Genomic DNA, 6,602 nt, shown 5'->3' on the forward strand with positions numbered 1-6,602 from the left:
CTCTTCACCACTCACATCCATCCTTCATTACACCCCACCTACCTCACCATTCAAATTCAAACCACTTTCCCTCCCAAACCCACCCATAATGGCCGAACCCTACCCCTCCCCTCACCCCTATATAAACCCATCTTCACTCCTTCATTTTCACACACCCTAAACACTACTTCTTCCCCCTTTGGCCGAAACATAAGCTTCCTCCATCCCCTCCATTTTCTTCTTCTTCTACTCTCTTCTTTCTTCTTTTGCTCGAGGACGAGCAAACCTTTTAAGTTTGGTGTGGTAAAAGCATTGCTTTTTGTTTTTCCATAACCATTTATGGCATCCAAGGCCGGAGAAACCTCTAGAAAGAGGAAAGGGAAGGCAAAAGCTTCCACCTCCGAGTCTTGGGAGATGGAGAAATTCATCTCAAGGGTGCATCAAGACCACTTCTATGAAGTTGTGGCCTTGAAGAAGGTGATCCCCGAGGTCCCTTTCAAACTCAAAAAGAGTGAATATCCGGAGATCCGACATGAGATTCGAAGAAGAGGTTGGGAAGTTCTTACCAACCCCATTCAACAAGTCGGAATCTTAATGGTTCAAGAGTTCTATGCCAATGCATGGATCACTAAGAACCATGATCAAAGTATGAACCCGGACCCAAAGAATTGGCTTACAATGGTTCGGGGGAAATACTTAGATTTTAGTCCGGAAAATGTAAGGTTGGCATTCAACTTGCCCATGATGCAAGGAGATGAACATCCTTACACTAGAAGGGTCAACTTTGATCAAAGGTTGGACCAAGTCCTCACTGACATTTGTGAAGAGGGCGCCCAATGGAAGAGAGATTCAAGAGGGAAGCCGGTTCAATTGAGAAGGCATGACCTCAAGCCCGTGGCTAGGGGATGGTTGGAGTTTATCCAACGCTCAATCATTCCCACTAGCAACCGGTCTGAAGTTACTCTAGACCGGGCCATCATGATTCATAGCATCATGATTGGAGAAGAAGTAGAAGTTCATGAGGTTATAGCCCAAGAACTCTATAAGGTGGCGGACAAGTCCTCTACCTTGGCAAGGTTAGCCTTTCCTCATCTCAATTGTCACCTCTGTTATTCAGTAGGAGTTGACATAGAAGGAGACATCCTCATTGATGAGGACAAGCCCATCACTAAGAAAAGGATGGAGCAAACAAGAGACCCCACTCATCATGAAATCCCTGAGATGCCTCAAGGGATGCACTTTCCTCCACAAAACTATTGGGAGCAACTAAATACCTCCCTAGGAGAATTGAGTTCCAATATGGGACAACTAAGGGTGGAGCACCAAGAACATTCCATCCTCCTCCATGAAATTAGAGAAGATCAAAGAATCATGAGAGAGGAGCAACAAAGACAAGGAAGAGATATTGAGGAGCTCAAGCACTCCATAAGACCTTCAAGAGGAAGAACAAGCCGCCATCACTAAGGTGGACCCGTTCTTTAATCTCCTTGTTCTTTATTTTTCTGTTTTTTCGAATTTCTATGCTTATGTTTATCTATGTTTGTGTCTTATGATCATTAGTGTCTATGCCTTAAAGTTATGAATGTCCTATGAATCCATCACCTTTCTTAAAATGAAAAAAGTTCTTAATTGAAAAAGAGAAGAATTGCATGAATTTCAGATTTTATAACAGATTAATTATTTTGATGTGGTGGCAATACTTTTGTTTTCTGAATGTATGCTTAAACAGTGCATATGTCTTTTGAATTTGTTGTTCATGAATATTAAAGTTGTTGGCTCTTGAAAGAATGATGAAAAAGGAGACATGTTATTGAGGATCTGAAAAATCATAAAAATGATTCTTGAAGCAAGAAAAAGCAGTGAATACAAAAAAAAAAGAAAGAGAAAGAAAAGAAACGAAAAAAAAGAAGGGAGAAAAAGAAAAAGAAAGAAATAAAGATTGTGATCCAAGGCAAAAAGAGTGTGCTTAAGAACCCTGGACACCTCTAATTGGGGACTCTAGCAAAGCTGAGTCACAATCTGAAAAGGTTCACCCAATTATGTGTCTGTGGCATGTATGTATCCGGTGGTAATACTGGAAGACAGAGTGCTTTGGGCCACGGCCAAGACTCATAAAGTAGCTGTGTTCAAGAATCATCATACTTAACTAGGAGAATCAATAACACTATCTGGATTCTGAGTTCCTAAAGAAGCCAATCATTCTGAATTTCAAAGGATAAAGTGAGATGCCAAAACTGTTCAGAGGCAAAAAGCTAAAGCCCCGCTCATCTAATTAATACTGATCTTCATAGATGTTTTTGGAGTTCATTGCATATTCTCTTCTTTTTATCTTATTTGATTTTCAGTTGCTTGGGGACAAGCAACAATTTAAGTTTGGTGTTGTGATGAGCGGATAATTTGTACGCTTTTTGGCATTGTTTTTAGTATGTTTTTAGTATGATTTAGTTAGTTTTTAGTATATTTTTCTTAGTTTTTAGTTAAAATTTACTTTTCTGGACTTTATTATGAGTTTGTGTGTTTTTCTGTGATTTCAGGTATTTTCTGGCTGAAATTGAGGGACCTGAGCAAAAATCTTATTCAGAGACTGAAAAGGACTGCAGATGCTGTTGGATTCTGACCTCGCTGCACTCGAAGTGGATTTTCTGGAGTTACAGAAGCCCAATTGGCGCGGTCTTAACGGCGTTGGAAAGTAGACATCCTGGGCTTTCCAGTAATATATGATAGTCCATACTTTGCCCAAGATTTGATGGCCCAAACCGGCGTTCAAAGTCACCTTCAGAATTCCCAGCGTTAAACGCCGGAACTGGCACCAAAGTGGGAGTTAAACGCCCAAACTGGCACAAAAGCTGGCGTTTAACTCCAAGAGAAGTCTCTACACGAAAATGCTTCATTGCTCAGCCCAAGCACACACCAAGTGGGCCCGGAAGTAGATTTTTATGTCATTTACTCATCTTTATAATTCTTAAGCTACTAGTTCCCTATAAATAGGACCTTTTACTATTGTATTTAACATCTTTTGATCATGTTTTTATGATTGAACCCTCTTTGGGAGGCTGGCCTCACGGCCATGCCTAGACCTTGTTCTTATGTATTTTCAACGGTGGAGTTTCTACACACCATAGATTAAGGTGTGGAGCTCTGCTGTACCTCGAGTATTAATGCAATTACTATTGTTCTTCTATTCAATTCCGCTTGTTCTTGTTCCACGATATCACTTGTTCTTCAACTTGATGAATGTGATGATCCGTGACACTCATCATCATTCTCACCTATGAACGTGTGACTGACAACTACCTCCGTTCTACCTTAGATTGGGTGAATATCTCATTCAGAGTCTTCGTGGTATAGGCTAGACCTGATGGCGGTATTCAAGAGAATCCGGAAGGTCTAAACCTTGTCTGTGGTATTCTGAGTAGGATTCAATGATTGAATGACTGTGATGTGCTTCAAACTCGCGATTGTGGGGCGTTAGTGACAGACGCAAAAGAATCACTGGATTCTATTCCGACATGATCGAGAACCGACAGCTGGATAGCCGTGCCGTGACAGGGTGCGTTGAACATTTCCACTGAGAGGATGGGAGGTAGCCACTGACAACGGTGAAACCCTTGCATAAGCTTGCCATGGAAATGAGTAAGAAGGATTGGATGAAGACAGTAGGAAAGCAGAGAGACGGAAGGGACAAAGCATCTCCATTCGCTTATCTGAAGTTCTCACCAATGAATTGCATAAGTATCCCTATCTTTATATTTATGTTTTATTCATCATCTATACCCATTTGAGTCTGCCTGACTAAGATTTACAAGGTGACCATAGCTTGCTTCATACCAACAATCTCCGTGGGATCGACCCTTACTTGCGTAAGGTTTATTACTTGGACGACCCAGTGCACTTGCTGGTTAGTTGTGCAAAGTTGTGTTTATGCCATGGTATTGAGCACCAAGTTTCTGGGGCCATTACTAGGGATTATTTGAGTTGTGAAAAGTAGTGATCACAATTTCGCACACCAAGCTCAAACCTCAACCCCTAAGTCACATCAAGAAGGAGAAGCGCTCAGACCCTGTCTCTCAAAGGCTCCATACCCCCAACAACTGCAATTAAAGAAGAGGGGAGAGGACAACCAATTCTCAAGATTCTTGGAAATCTTCAAGAAACTACAAATAAACATACCCTTTGCTGAAGTGATAGAGCAAATGCCACTCTATGCCAAGTTCTTGAAGGAATTGATGACCAAAAAGAGAAGCTGGAAGAACAATGAGACTGTAGTACTCACAGAAGAATGCAGCGCCATCATCCAACACAAATTGCCCCAGAAATTGAAGGATCCTGGGAGTTTTCAAATCCCTTGTATCATTGGAGAAATCACTGTGGAAAAGGCTTTATGTGATCTAGGAGCCAGCATAAATCTAATGTCTCTAGCAATGATGAAAAAAATGAAGATTGAGGAAGCTAAACCAACAAGAATGGCCCTGCAACTAGCAGACAGATCATTCAAATTTTCCCATGGGATAGTAGAAGATTTGTTGGTGAAGGTGGGAGACTTCATCCTTCCAGCAGATTTCGTGGTATTAGTCATGGAGGAAGGAGCTAAGACTTCCATCATCTTGGGAAGGCCATTTTTAGCCAGTGCCGGAGCCATTATTGATGTCCAAAAGGGTGAACTTGTTCTTAGATTACACGAGGAGAAAATGACATTCAATGTGTTTAAGGCCATGAGTTACCCACGCAACTCATTGGGAGAATGTATGAGGTTGGACTCCGTAGAAGCCTTGGTACAAGAAACTCTTGAAGAAGAACTTGAAGCATCAATAGAAGAAGAATTAGTAGCAAGCGAAGAAGCTGCAGCCGCTGAAATGCATGTTCAAGGCATGCTAGAAGAAAAGGAGGAAAGAAAAGAAGTGCCCAAACTGGAGCTTAAAGCACTGCCAACCACTCTCAAGTATGCGTACTTGGGAGAAAATAAAAGTTATCCAGTGATCATAAATTTAGCCCTCATCCAAGAACAAGAGGAAGAGTTGCTTCAAGTCTTACAAAAGCATAAGGATGCCATTGGATGGACACTTACTGACTTGAAAGGAATCAGTTCAGCCATATGCATGCATAAGATACTCCTGGAAGAAGGTGCCAAACCTTCCATTCAGCCCCAAAGAAGGTTAAATCCAGCAATGAACGAAGTAGTGCAGAAAGAAGTTATGAAGTTGTGGCAGGGAAGAGCAATCTATCCAATTTCAGATAGCTAATGGGTCAGTCCAGTTCAAGTGGTTCCCAAGAAAGGAGGAATCACTGTGGTGCCCAACGAAAGAAATGAGCTAATCCCTACAAGAACCATCACAGGCTGGAGAATGTGTATTGACTACAGGAAGCTCAATGAAGCCACAAGAAAAGATCATTTCCCACTTCCCTTCATGGATCAAATGCTGGAAAGACTTGCGAGACATGCATATTATTGTTTTCTAGATGGTTATTCAGGATATAACCAAATAGTGGTTGATCCAAGAGACCAAGAGAAAACATCATTCACCTGCCCATATAGAGTGTTCGCCTCCAGGCGCATGCCATTTGGGCTATGTAATGCGCCCGCAACTTTTCAACGCTGCATGCTCTCCATTTTTTCAGATATGATAGAGAAGTTCATTGAAGTTTTCATGGATGACTTCTTAGTATTTGGAGATTCCTTTCCTAATTGCCTAAACTATCTTGCCTTGGTATTGAAAAGATGTCAAGAAACCAATTTAGTCTTGAACTGGGAAAAATGTCATTTCATGGTGACAGAGCGAATAGTTCTTGGTCATAAGGTTTCTAATCAAGGCATTGAGGTAGACAGAGCTAAGGTGGAGCAAATTGAAAAGTTACCTCCACCAAGTGATGTCAAGGCGATTAGGAGCTTTTTGGGACATGCTGGCTTCTACAGAAGGTTTATTAAAGATTTTTCAAAGATAGCCAAGCCCTTAAGCAATATCCTAATGTCTGATACACCACTCATTTTTTATGAGAAATGCATGCTAGCATTTAAAAACTTGAAAAAGAGGCTATCCTCAGCGCCTATCATCACCCCACCTGATTGGAATTTACCATTCGAACTGATGTGTGATGCATCTGATTTCGTAGTTGGGGCAGTGTTAGGACAGAGAAAAGAAAATTTGGTGCATGTCATATACTATGCCAGCAAAGTCTACTCAAAGGAATTATACCACTACCGAAAAGGAGTTGTTGGCAATAGTTTATGCATTTGACAAATTTAGATCATATCTTATTGGCTCCAAAGTTATTGTTTTCACTGATCACATAGTACTCAAATATCTATTTTCCAAACAAGAGTCAAAACCAAGACTAATCAGATGGATCTTATTGTTGCAGGAGTTCAACATTGAAATTAGAGACAAAAAGGGTATGGAGAACAAAGTGGCAGACCATCTATCCAGAATCCCTTGTGAGAAGGATGATGCCCATGATACAAGTGTAAATGAATTCTTCCTAGATGAGCAGCTAATGATGATTCATAAAGCACCATGGTTTGCAGATATTGCCAATTTTAAAGCAGTCGATGACTTAACCCTTGGAATCAACAAATATCAAAGAAGGAAACTCATCAATAATGCCAAGTATTTCATTTGGGATGAACC

Source organism: Arachis stenosperma, chromosome 6 (assembly GCF_014773155.1).
Source record: "Arachis stenosperma cultivar V10309 chromosome 6, arast.V10309.gnm1.PFL2, whole genome shotgun sequence".
Lineage (NCBI taxonomy): Eukaryota > Viridiplantae > Streptophyta > Magnoliopsida > Fabales > Fabaceae > Arachis > Arachis stenosperma.